Source organism: Leguminivora glycinivorella, chromosome 7 (genome assembly GCF_023078275.1).
Source record: "Leguminivora glycinivorella isolate SPB_JAAS2020 chromosome 7, LegGlyc_1.1, whole genome shotgun sequence".
NCBI classification, from domain to species: Eukaryota; Metazoa; Arthropoda; class Insecta; order Lepidoptera; family Tortricidae; genus Leguminivora; species Leguminivora glycinivorella.
The window spans coordinates 8,982,668-8,996,634 of NC_062977.1; positions in this window are offsets into that span (position 1 = coordinate 8,982,668).

Sequence of the window (13,967 nt, forward strand, 5' to 3'; positions counted from 1 at the left end):
CGCAAATATGCGATCGATTATATAGAAAAAAACCTGCTGTCCGTAGAGGAAAACGTAAGCACACTTCTTTTTAAGTTCTTTGTACGATAACTTATGTGTGTTACACAATTTTGTTTGGTTTAAAACAATCTATACTATTATATAAAGAGGAAAAAATTGTTTGTTTTATACAATAATAATATAAGTAAATTCTGAACAAATATGTAGGTACGTTAAATCAATCATAGCCATATGATTAATTTGGCGATTACACGTACCTATGTTGACTGACTTTATAGTAAGAGTAACCGAGTACCTATGTTATTAAACTTATTAACTCTCTGGTCGTTAACAGTTACAATTAATAATGATACAAATATTGCTTTTTAGGTAGAAATATTAAAAAACATATATTTCGAGCAAGTACAGCTTCCAACAAATATGCTCAGAACACTGTTTTTGGAAGTTATGTCGTTTGGCGATGTGTTTCTGGAAGAAGAAGGAATTGTTTTGCTTGACCAATGCTCGCATTGCAAGTTTCATCGACAGAGTGATGGTTATAGACGCTATATTGTGGAATACAAAGAATTATTTTGTCAGTTCTGTGCAGGAAAGTTGTTTTATGTAGAGGACAATATTTAATGCGTAGGAAAATAGATAGGATACCTGTTAATTTGTAATTCAAGTACTTCAGTATATATGCTATCACTCAAGTAGAGGTGTTGTGTTTGTTTGAATAATAATTTAACATAATAATCTATTTAAATGTCGACAATTAATCGTAGATGCGACAGCTGTAAGAAACAATACTGTAAAATATCAGGTAAGAAGAAAATGTTACATACACCTGCAGACGTCGATTTCTTTTCTATTTCATTAGTACAGAGTTTCAGTATTGGTGATTCTATTTGTGGATCCTGTCGAACTAAAGCCTATCGTAAAAAAACACCAGTGGTCGATGCGAATACAGACCTTGAAATCAGCAGCGAAGATGAAGACCCAACCTTCTCTGTTCATCTGAATAATCCCATTTGTGTTGAATCCGTTGAGTTACCAATCCAAAGAACTATATCTACACACCGCTGTTGTTGTATTTGCTCTAACTTGGTAAACCTACAAAAAATACCTAAAAAGCTAGACTACAGGCATACATTCAGAGAAAAATATATATACCTACAGATAACAGATGTTGTCCTTCACACATCATAAATGGCCAGTTTTATCAGGACGATTTAAATAAGATTGTAATTTATTCGAACACATCCACAATTAATGTATTAGAGATATCGGAACTCTTTGAGTCTTTGGCTGTTCAAACGCAATTAAATGTATTTGATAAGATACAAAGTAGAGCACTCGCAGATAATGATTTAAAAGTTTTAACAGGCTTTACATGGAACGAAATTGATGTCATTCGAAATAAATTGGTTAGCTTACGAAACAGCATGCAGCGTAGTACTTTACAAGCAATTATAGTTTTTTTAGTAAAATTACGTACTGGTAGTAGCAATAAATTAATTTCAACAATGTTACAGCTCTCGAGAGAACAAGCTGTTTCCGATTACGTAGCGAGCGTAATTCAGTCATTTGAAACAGATGTCCTTCCGTATGAGTTTGGGATAAATACACTTAGCAGACAATGGTTAATTGAGAACCGCACAACCGATCTTGCCATTAAAATATTTAAAGCCACAAATACCTTGATTCTAATTTTTGATGGTACCTATGCTTACCATCAAAAGAGTAATAATAACGAGTACCAACGCAAGTCATACTCTGGCCAGAAAAAGACCCATTTATGTAAACCATTTACAATCTGTACGTCAGATGGCTTCATTGTGGACATGTTGGGGCCTTACCATGCGAATGAAAATGATGCTAGTATAATGCGTAAAATCATTGATAGCATGAGTAACCTTGTACAAAGTGACGACATATTTGTTCTCGATAGAGGATTTCGGGATGTCGTTCCTTTGCTGGAATCAAAAGGATTTAAAGTTATGATGCCCCCAATCAAAGGTAAAAGGAAACAATTAACAGCTCAAGAGGCTAACGAGTCCCGAAGTGTTACTAAAATTCGTTGGGTTGTAGAAGCAAAACACGGTGCCCTAAAACAAAGATATAAACTGCTTGACCAAACATTAGACAACAAAATGCTTCCCAAAATAAAAAGCTTATATAGAATTGCTTCATATCTATTAAATCTTTTTGGCAAGCCGTTAACTTCTGACATTCACATGTCTAATGAGATTTACGAACAAATGATATCGAAAAACTATTCAGAAAACCTTTTAGCAGCGGAAGTAGAACGAAAAGGCTGGTTGCGAAAGAAACTACCCTTCCAAATGTTCTCATCCAATAACATTACCGATTTCCCCCAATTATCAGAGCCTGAATTAAAGTTATTGTTCACTGGTAGCTACCAGTTAGGACAAGCAATTTCATATTTAGCTGAGCTTTTAGATGAAAACGGTACTTTCAAAATGGCATACGTTAAAGATCAAACGAAGTTATTAAAAATACAGGTTCAGTCACGACACATTTCTAAAAAGGTGTACAGATGTTTTTTAAAATATGATCCTGAAGCTGAAGGCATTCACACAATACAACAGTATTGTTGTGAATGTGCCAATGGCTTGAGAACTGTGGGCTGTTGTTCGCATGTGGCGGATGTGATTTACTATCTGTCACACGGCAGATATTTATCTAAAATTCCACGCCCCAATGAAAGGCTCAGTTCCCTTTTCCAAAATGAAGGCTTAATTGTAACGATTGACACGGATAGTGATGACGATTAGTATTAATTAATACATCTGGCGACATTAATCTATGTTGTACGTTGTACCATACCATCAACCACAAACTTAACTGAACTGACCATCGGTAGACCTAATTAACATTGACATAGTAAGACCTACTGATGGCCAGTTAGATGTGTTCCTGTTTGTACTTAATATAGACATTTTATTTTGACGATGCTCTTATGTTATTTTTATTAGATTCTTGTAGTTAGCCATATCAAGTCCAATAAATGTATGGTATATCATAAGTCTGTTTCATTTTGGTAATGTTGATCCAAGTGAATGTTTTTGAAAAAAATATATGTTATAGAATATTAGTTTATACATAATATAACCAAAATTGGTGGGTGTCCCTATCACGGAAATATAAAAAAAAAAAATTTTTGAAAACTTTAAAGTGAAAATTTCACTACTTATAAAGATATTTGGAAATCCATTTTTTTTTAAATAATGCATCTTTATTGCTTACATAATGTGTGTAAGTTACAAAAAAATCGGTTTTGTAGTTTAGATAAAAAAAATTAAAACCAATTTTCGATTTTTTTAATTTTCTCAAAAACCTGCAGCAATTATCTCGATTTATCGGGTTTCACCAGTAAACCCTCGATGGGTTTTGTCTGTTCCGGTATTATATCGTCCTTGGTTACATTGTCACTTCGCTCAGTGATCTCACATAAGACTTGGGTGTTCCCATTAAAACTATGAAACACTAAAATTAGGTGTGGAGTGTAAGTAGCTATAGAATTTAATACCGAGGTGGCCCGTGTCCATTGTTTCTATGGTTACGTATCGTATCGTAAAAGTCGTGCAGAGAAGATGATAAGATTGTATAAGGAAAATCTTAACTATTTAATAGCTTTGTCGGTATTGCAATATTACAATTTAACTAAAACTACAATTACAGTGAGATGATTAATTCATTGGTACTGTTGACAGGAGTAATCAGTTTTTATTTTAATTCTGACAGTGATTAAGTACTTATTTGCGCTCACTAACGAGTATGTTCCTATACCTAAAGATTTATATTTGTACCTCCTAATATATGTAGGGAACAAATCAAATTATTTTATTAAATTTTTTTTTAAGTAGTAACACTACTTACTATACACCATGTTTGTTTTGTTTTCCGTTAAATTCGTCACGTAGCTAGGTTCATTATCAAGAACCATCCTGTATATCAGTTTAGTTAAATTCGCAAAAAAAATTTTTTCATCATCTTTATCTAAATATATAAAAGAAGAAGCTGACTGACTGACTGACTGACTGACTGACTGACATATCAACGCACAGCCGAAACCGCTGGTCCTAGAGCTTTCAAATTTGGCACGTAGGTTCCTTATATAGTGTAGAGGAGCACTAAGAAAGGATTTTCCAAAATTCACCTCCTAAGGGGGTCAAATGGGGGTTCAAAGTTTGTATGGGGAAACAAGATTAGTTTGACTATTTTATTCGAAACTTCACAGGAAGATTCCTTAAGACATATGACTGAATACGTGTATCAGGTTTTTTGAAAATTTAACCCCTAAAAGGGTGAAAAGAGGTGATAAAGTCAAAATATCAATATGGGTATCGTTTTTATGGTTTATCGGGTCGCTGATCATGATAAATACAACGTTTTTAAAATCTAACGAGACGGAAGTGAAATACCTTCTCCCCTGTTGTGGTGCAATGGGGTTTAAATATCAAAAAAATACGAGGGGTGATCCAAAAGTAATGATAACTGAATACTTTTTGCATCGGATTAAAATAAATAGGTATGCCGTTACTGTCCACAAAGACTCCTTAGTAAATAAAAAAAAATAAAAATAAAAAATATGTATCTGTCAGAGAGTTGCATTTGTTTTTTCACGAGCAGTCGGAACAATATCGCAAAAATGGAGAAAACTGAGGTGAGAGCGGTTATTAAATACTTCTGTTTGAAAAAAATGTGTACTAATTCATAATTCATAATTCATTTATTGCATTTGTAATCATGTGTTACACAAGGTCTTACAATAGGCTATTCACAGCAAAAGATCACATGAACCCTGTTAGGGTATACAGCAACATACTTAACTAAGACTAAAACTATAATTATTTACATAAAATGGATTTTTAAATAACATGCATTTTAAGCAACATTTCATTACACGGACATGTAGTGGCAACTACTAAAGATATATACGCTGAATTAGTGGGAACACTGGGGGAGTCCGCTCCGCCGTATTCTACAGTGGCACGCTGGTCAAAGGAGTTTAACTTGGGAAGAACATCCACTCAAGATGAACACCGCGAAGGCCGTCCATCTGTCGCCCTTACTGGAGAAAACGTAAAAAAAATTAATGATCTCGTTTTAACAGATAGAAGGATGACTATCAGGCATCTAGTTGAGCTCACAGGCATCTCGTATGGCAGCATTCAAAGAATCTTAACTGATGAATTACATATGAAAAAAGTCTCCGCTCGTTGGGTGCCTAGAATGTTAACGGCTGAACAAAAGAAAATACGTTGTGAGATTTCGAAGTCTAATCTTGAAAAATTTCAAACTGATCCCGAAACATTTTTGCGTCGGTTTGTAACCATGGACGAGTCTTGGATCCATCATTTCGATCCTGAGACCAAACAGCAATCCATGACCTGGAAGCGAGCGTCGTCCCCTACACCGAAGAAATTCAAGGTAGCAAGCTCCGCTGGTAAGGTCATGGCTTCAGTGTTTTGGGATGCTGAGGGAGTCATAATGATCGAATACCTGGAAAAGGGAACCACTATTACGGGCTCCTACTACGCTGACCAAATACGCAGATTGAGAGAGGCAATCAAAGAAAAGCGGCGGGGTAAACTTCGAGCTGGCATCCTGTTTCACCAGGACAACGCACCGCCCCACAAGGCCGGTGTTGCGATGGCTGCCATCCGTGATTCAGGGTTCGAATTGCTGGAACACCCCCATATTCGCCAGACCTAGCCCCCAGCGACTTTTATCTCTTTCCACGGCTGAAGGAAGATCTTAGAGGCAACAAATTTTTGAATGATGGCGAGGTAATGGCCGCTGTGGAGGCATTTTTGGAGGGTCAAGAAAAAGATTTTTTTTTTAAAGGAATTCGTAGTCTGGAGAAACGATGGTCCAAGTGTGTAGACTTGGAAGGAGATTACGTAGAAAAATAAATTATTTTATTAAACATTTTATGTGTCTTTCATACTGATTATCATTACTTTTGGATCACCCCTCGTATATAAAAGAAGATATTGACTGACTGACTGACATATCAACGCACAGCCGAAACCGCTGGACCTAGAGATGTCAAATTTAGCACGTAGGTTCCTTATATAGTGTAGAGGAGCACTAAGAAAGTATTTTTCAAAATTCGCCTCCTAAGGGGGTCAAATGGGGATTCAAAGTTTATATGGGGAAACAAGATTAGTTTGACTATTTTATTCGAAACTTCACAGGAAGATTCCTTAAGACATATGACTAAAGACGTGTTTCAGGTTTTTTGAAAATTTAACCCCTAAAAGGGTGAAAAGGGGGTGATAAAGTCAAAAAAAAAACAATATGGGTATCGTTTTTATGACTAATCGGGTCGCTGATCACGATAAATACAACGCTTTTAAAATCTAACGAGGCGGAAGTGAAATACCTTCTCCCCTGTTGTAGTGCAATGGGCTTTAAATATCAAAAAATATATAAAAGAAGAAACTGACTGACTGACTAACTGACATATCAACACACAGCCGAAATCGCTGGTCCTAGAGATTTCAAATTTGGCACATAGGTTCCTTATATGGCGTAGAGGAGCACTAAGAAAGGATTTTTCAAAATTCTCCTTTTAAAAGGGTGAAATGGGGGGTTCAAAGTTTGTATGGGGAAACAAGATTAGTTTGACTATTTTATTCGAAACTTCACAGGAGGATTCCTAAAGACATATGACTAAATACATGTTTCAGGTTTTTTCGAAAATTTGACCCCTAAAGGGGTGCAAAGGGGGTAAAGTTAAAAACACAATATGGGTATCGTTTTTTATGGTTTATCGGGTCGCTGATCACGATAAATACAACGATTTTAAAATCTAATGAGGTGCAAAAGAAATTTTCTCCCCTGTTGTTGTGCAATGGGGTTAAAATATCCAAAATAGCCATAAGTATAGGTTTAGTTTTTATCTTTACTTCTGGTTCAAGAGATTTCAAATTGACATGGAAGTTCCTTAGAGGAGCACTAAGAAAGGATTTTTCAAAGTTCACCTCCTAGCATGATAATTTGACAGGGGCAAGGACAGGGACAGGGACAGGGTCAGGGACAGGGACAGGGACAGGGACAGGGACAGGGACAGGGACAGGGACAGGGACAGGGACAGGTACAGGGACAGGGACAGGGACAGGGACAGGGTCAGGGACAGGGACAGGGACAGGGACAGGGACAGGGACAGGGACAGGGTCAGGGACAGGGACAGGGACAGGGACAGGGACAGGAACGGGATAGGGTTAGGGAAGGGGTGGGGGTGGGGATGGGGATGGGGATGGGGCTAGAGATAGGGATAGATAGGGATAGGGATAGAAATAGGGATAGGAATAGGGGACGGGGACGGGGATAGGGATAGGGGAGGGACGGGGACAGGGACGGGACGGGGACGGGGATGGGGACAAGGATAGAGATAGGGACGGGGATACGAATAGGGATTGGGGTCGGAATAATCGGTCGGCAATCGATATCTAGGCAATGTCAAATGCAGGCGGCTCAGTGGGAAGGGATTAAGTAGGCATTGGCGAGTATCCTGCATCCGTAATAACTATTACATTCAATGTGCTGTAAGAAGATCGTTGTTTGCTTGCTTTTTATATGTTTACGTTTGCAGTAAGTATAAGCAAAATGGAAAGAATTGTAAGCGATAATGCAAGGAAGTACTTTTTACGCTACCGACCATAGCGTCGAGATACTGGCTATGTGGGTTGTATGAAGTTTCCCCAGTATAAATATTTATATAGGTAAAATACATACATATTCGTACCTACTACCTAAGCTGTGGTCGCTGTGTAACAATTCTACAATCATTGCAAGAATTTCATTTAAAACAATAGTAATATGTGTAAGGTACAGTCAGCCAAAAAAGTGGTTTATCACCTTTCAATCAATAGAGTCGAAAAGTGGTAAACCACTTTCTTGGCTGACCGTACAGCAAATAGATCAGTTACAATGCCCCCCCAGTCGAGAATTGCCCCGCTTTACCTTAATCAAAATAATCGCGGACAGATGTACCTACAAAGAAACCTACGGATCCAAATGAAAATCTTATTTTTTGTAAACGTTTCAATAAGAATACTTTTATTACGCGGGCGAAGCCGCGGGTAAAAGCTAGTACATAATAAATGAATTTATAAGTGTGAGAGACCCTTAAGAATAACATTCAGATTAGTGTCAAGTGATTGATGGCACATGTCAAAACAAATAACACACGTGTTCAGTAATTATCTTTATTTTTTTAATAACTCGATAGCCGTAAGAGTTAAGACGCTATAGTTTCTTAGAGAAATTAATTGTATTTGATCTAAAGAACCTTCCCTTAAAGTTAACGGAATTCAATAAAAACAGGGTGTATATACATTATAAACTGAAATATATACCATACACCAACCCCGGTTTCCCGGCTTCGCCACCCACTTGGGCTTGATCGCTTTTTCTTTAGTGTATGGTATCTATTTCAGTTTGTACCTAAACCAAATATTATTTTAATTTACGAGTAAAATAACTTTCTTTGCTCATTTTATCTAACTAGTCAGATTTCAACCTAAATATTCGGCCAGGCTTTTAATGCCACAATTTTTTGCCGGATTTCTGAGTCTTCTTCATGGCACTTTGCACTGAGCTGACGTCTATTCAGAATTCGCTTTGAATAATTTGAATCATTACTTGCGCTAACTGTATTCATAAGCTTCTTTTAGTACAACTTAACCTTACCACAATATTAAAATTTTGAAAAAACCCCCGACCCAGACATAGTGGACCGATTTTCATGAAACATGGCTAAGAACATTCCCGACTGACTCAGCTTTCAAAGAAAAAAAAAACTAAATCTAAATCGGTACACACACAGACAGACAGACAACAGACAGACAGACAGACAGACAGACAAACAGACAGACACGTCAAACATATAACTCCCCGTCGTTTTTGCGTCGGGGGTTAAAAATACTAGCAAACATTTCACAGATTTCTCACTTCAATTGAGAAAAAAAACCGTCGCCTTTGGGGTTCTGGTGAAAGGTACTTGCGAATGTTGGATTATGTAGAAATGTGTAAGTATTTTTTAAAACTGCTCTTAATGTAAATCATTGATGATTTGATGGAAACACAAATAAACGTACCTATACCGTTAAGGTTTGAGGAGTTTCGTCAATGAGTAGGCACACTCAAAGGTTATGACAGATGGCGCCACCCTATTAGTCCATACGTGAGAGCGAGAAGATCTCTCACACATATGAATGACAGTAACATACCTACTTAGACACTTGCACAGGCGCTGCTGGCGTGATAAAATGTCAGTGTGCCTCCTCATTCCCCATGAATCCGATATCCGATTATAAGAAATCGAGCTTGACAAAATTTGACTTGAAAACTATATGCTTAACAAACATAACAAAGAGAAAAAATCTCCTAACAAATAAATGTCACAGTTCTGAACTTAAATGCATGCTGTACTTATAAAAATACCAAAGTCACTATAAGTGTGCCGTTCAGATTTGAGGAGTTCCGTTCTGATCATCATCAGAAAATGTTCGTAAATGCAAGCTGTTCACCAATAAGCGTGACACTTCCACTGTTCACTGTTCTGGACGTAAGCGAATGATGTTCTTATAAAAATACCAAAGTCACTATAAGTGTGCTGTTCAGATTTGAGGAGTTCCGTTCTGATCATCATCAGATCATCATCAGTTCCACTACACTAAATGTCACTGTCTCGTACGTAAATGCATGCTGTTCTTGTAAAAACACAAAAATAACCATTTGTATGCCTATCAGATTTGAGGAGTTCCCTCGATTTCTCCAGGTCCAGGTCTCCAGTTCCGATCCCATCATCAGAACTGGGTTCTGGTAAAAACAGGACCAATCTGTATGCATATACAATCAATAAAAATAAAAAAAATCAAAATCGGTCCAGTAGCGACGGAGATATTATCGTGGAACAAATATAAAAAAAAAACATAAAGACGAATTGAGAACCACCTTCCTTGAGATTTGGGGCGGCGGTTAAAAATTGAGTTGGTTCAGGTTGTCTAGTTTTTGGTCGCATGTTACGTGGATATCTATAAATACCCTATTAATAATAAGAATTCTTTTAATTGAAAATATCGTTAGACCGGCGCCAAAATGTTGTTATCGGTGTCATAAACGACCAAGATAATTTGACGTTAATTGTATCCTCTTACATGCATTTATTCAAAGTTAAAGAAAATTTGTTTGAATGATAAATCTATTAGAATCAAAAAAACTAGTAGAGTAGAATAATTATTAAAAAAAACATTGACAACATTACAAATAACATTCAGGTAAGTCATAGAAAATAATTAGGTTAAGTTGACATATATCGCTCCTGTAGTAGTACCTAACTACCTACATAAAAAGTTAAGGGTTGTATTGTATGCAAATATTACGTTTTTTATTACATTCAGATAAGCTGCATAAATGTGTACTCCTGCAAAACCTGCGAACTATTATTGTCCGCGGGACGGGAGTAACGACTTTACCTATGACCCAGTCTGCATACTTACAGTAGACTGATATAGCCCATACAAAAAAGCGTACCCCTGAAAAAAGCTTAATTTTTGCTTTAAAACTAGATGGCGTTGTTTCGTAACCCGGGAGTGGAAAAAAACATATTTTCACCCATATTTTTACTTGTTTTTATATTATACTATGAATAACTATCAAAAAACTTTATTTTAATATCAAAATATTGGCTCAAAACACAATTTTTACAAATTATATTTTTTGGTCGGCCTCGACGTAGTTGTGATCGCTTCGCTGGCTAAGTTTGTTCGCATGTTGTCTAATTATTGCCAAATAAAATGACTAGATGACGTTGGTGGACTAGGAAAATGCAAAATGTTTATACATCCGTATTATAAGTTATATATTTTATATATATCTAAGTATATAAGTTCAAAACGTTCAATATAATATACTTAATGATAATAAACTAAAATAAACATATAGATGTTGAGCTTAAATACGTTCAACAAAACGCAATTATTGTGCCAACAGATGTGACATCCATGTCACATCACAAATGTCATTGTATGATTTATTGAATATTCATAATATGGATATTAAATATTTTAGAATCGCAGCAGCAATGCGAGTAGAGATACAGAATTAATAACGATATAAATTAATAATTGTATGACCAATGACCTCATACATAAATTTACCAGTTTAGGTGACAGAAAGGCGAATCCAATTTGTAAACATTAAATGTGCTAAGGAAAAGAATCTTTCCGATTTTCAACGGGACACGGCTGAAGGGGCGAGCTGGTTTCGACTGCGCCCATGCATCTCAATTGTCCAGAAAGTTCATTCGAAGATCATTTTGCTTATAATAATCTGAGTAATCACAGTGAACGGTTTGACAGTATTTCAGCTAACATGTAGAGAGACTTGCTAGCTTCGTCGGTCAGGACTTGGACACAACGCGGATAGTTCAGCGTTTCTTGTATGTCACTCCGAGCACCCTAACCATCGGCAGCGTAGGCCATGCACTGGCCGACTAGGTGTGGCACTTTGGATTACGTTTCTATAATAAATTAATGATATTTTGTATTGTTTTGGTAATATATTTTCTACTCGTATACTACTCGTTTGGTACTCGTATAAACCTAAACTGAGATAATAATAGTTATTTGTTATACAAGGGGGCAAAGTTGTATTTTAACGCCGAGTGTGAAATTGAAAAACGAGCAAGTGAAAGGATTCTATAGTTGAACCACGAGCGAAGCGAGTGTTTCGAAATAGAATCCTGAACTTGCGAGTTTTTTTAAACACACGAGAAGTAAAATACATTTGCACCCGAGTGTAACACAAAACTTTTCCCCTCACTATAGCGAGGAAACTACAACGCAAAAAATGCGTTTATCACTGCTTCCAGTAGTTCCACAGGTGGTAAATCATCTTTATTACTAGATTCACCTACTTTTATCAGTTTTAAAGCAGTTAATTTGACTTTATTCAAGGTCAAATGCGTTTTTACCCGCTGGTATTAAAGGACAAAACACGTGTTTCCGAGCTAGTGAGGGGAAAATGAATAAAAAGAAATAATTAGTGAAACTCTGACATAAGTAATAATTAATGAGACTTGCGTTTTCACATTATCCGATCCGATATCGGATGTAGGACTGATACCCCATACATTACAGGCGCTATCTTGGATTTTTTCCATTTAAATCCTTCCAACATCCGATATCGGATCGGATAATGTGAAAACGGACTAAGACAATAGCACAGTATAATAAAGAGTACTATCGTACAGTATGGCCACTCCCGCCCCCCGCTGAAAGTGCCGCCCACCCCCGCTCGGCTACCTCACAGTTACCGCCTGTCAAAAACACGAACAGTCGATCTGTCATATTTCACTCACACAGCATAATACGCATTCACCTACACGAGCTTAGACTGTTTGCTAGGAACGCGCCTCTTTCATATATTTGATCGCCAGTGTCCGAGGTGTGACAATAGATACCTTGTTAGTGTTATATACCTATGCCTATGTATATCCCACCAAAAACATTCTGTAAAAAATAGCCGTCTCGATGGAGCTGCTTGTTTATCTCTAAAAAGTAATGAAATCTACATAAAGTTCCTTACTGCGATTTCTTTATTATTATAGTTAACTAGCCTTTGCCCGCGGCTTCGCTCGCGTTAAATTCGAAAATCTCTCCACAAACTTCCATCCTCCATTCTAAGGAAGTGGGGGGATATAAAAAGAGACAAAAAGTAGCCTATGTCACTTTCCATCCCTTCAACTATCTCCACTTAAAAAAATCACGTCAATACGTCGCTCCGTTTTGCCGTGAAAGATGGACAAACAAACAGACACACACACTTTCCCATTTATAATATTAGTATGGATGTTGTGTGACTTGGCCGTTGAAGTGTAGCGGTGCTGGCGACAGATTGGTGCAATGGTGTCATGGAGCACCTGGTTATAAACTTCTTTATACCCTTGTGTATAAAGAAGTTTATAAGTTTCATATTCGATGGTCCGAGCTAAGGTTCGTAAAGCCATGAAGCCGAGCTGATAATCATTGACGCTAAACGCCGATCGAAACGCAGTCTGAAGTGGGCGATAGACGTACGATACGAGCAAGTATGCGTACTTATGGCTCGACGACCTTTTTCGATTGTGTGTCACCGTAAGTACGCGTAAAAACCGCCGCGCATAGTAGTCGACCATCCAACGCGTACTTGCTCGTACGCCTATCACCCACTTGACGTCGCACCAACACTTTATGGAAAAAGCGGGTTTTCGAGAACTACCAATAAGATTTTAGACATTCAAAAATCTTCAATAATACTCAACTGTTTCGGTCGCACTCGTTCAAATATAGGATAGGATTGGTGTGAGCGAGACGGTCAGGAGATTGATTGTCACATGATATCTATCATAAACACCGTTCGAAATGGCCTCATTAAAATCTAAATTTTAAATATATTGAAAGTAATATTACTAATCATTGACGTCACGCTCAAAATGAAAGAGATAGAAAATTTGACAGTATGGTACTCTTTTGCATGATTGTCATAATTCAAAGTAAGAACGATAGCTTGCGTTGTCTGGTTGTAAACAGGGCCTGAAACATGACACGGGCCCCTAGCGTCATCTATATACTTTTCACTGTATCACTTGTAATGCCGTTGAACTACCGCGTGCGTATTTTTTAAAAAAAAAACGACATTTTTATTCAAATGACACTCTTAGTGACATCTAGCGACATAGATTTACGGCTGCCAACGGGGTACGGTATTTAGTATGGACTCTGCTGGTCCTTTATAATCGTCCTTGCTTACAGTAAGAGTCTGATAAAGATTTTTTTCTAGCACATAATGTCAACTCTCGTATGTTATTAATAAACTTTAGATACAATATGGTCACGGTCAAATAGGTACTTAGTGTCGTTGCGTAACGCGACTTTTGTTCCGCATTGGTCCCGTCGCATCGCTGCCGG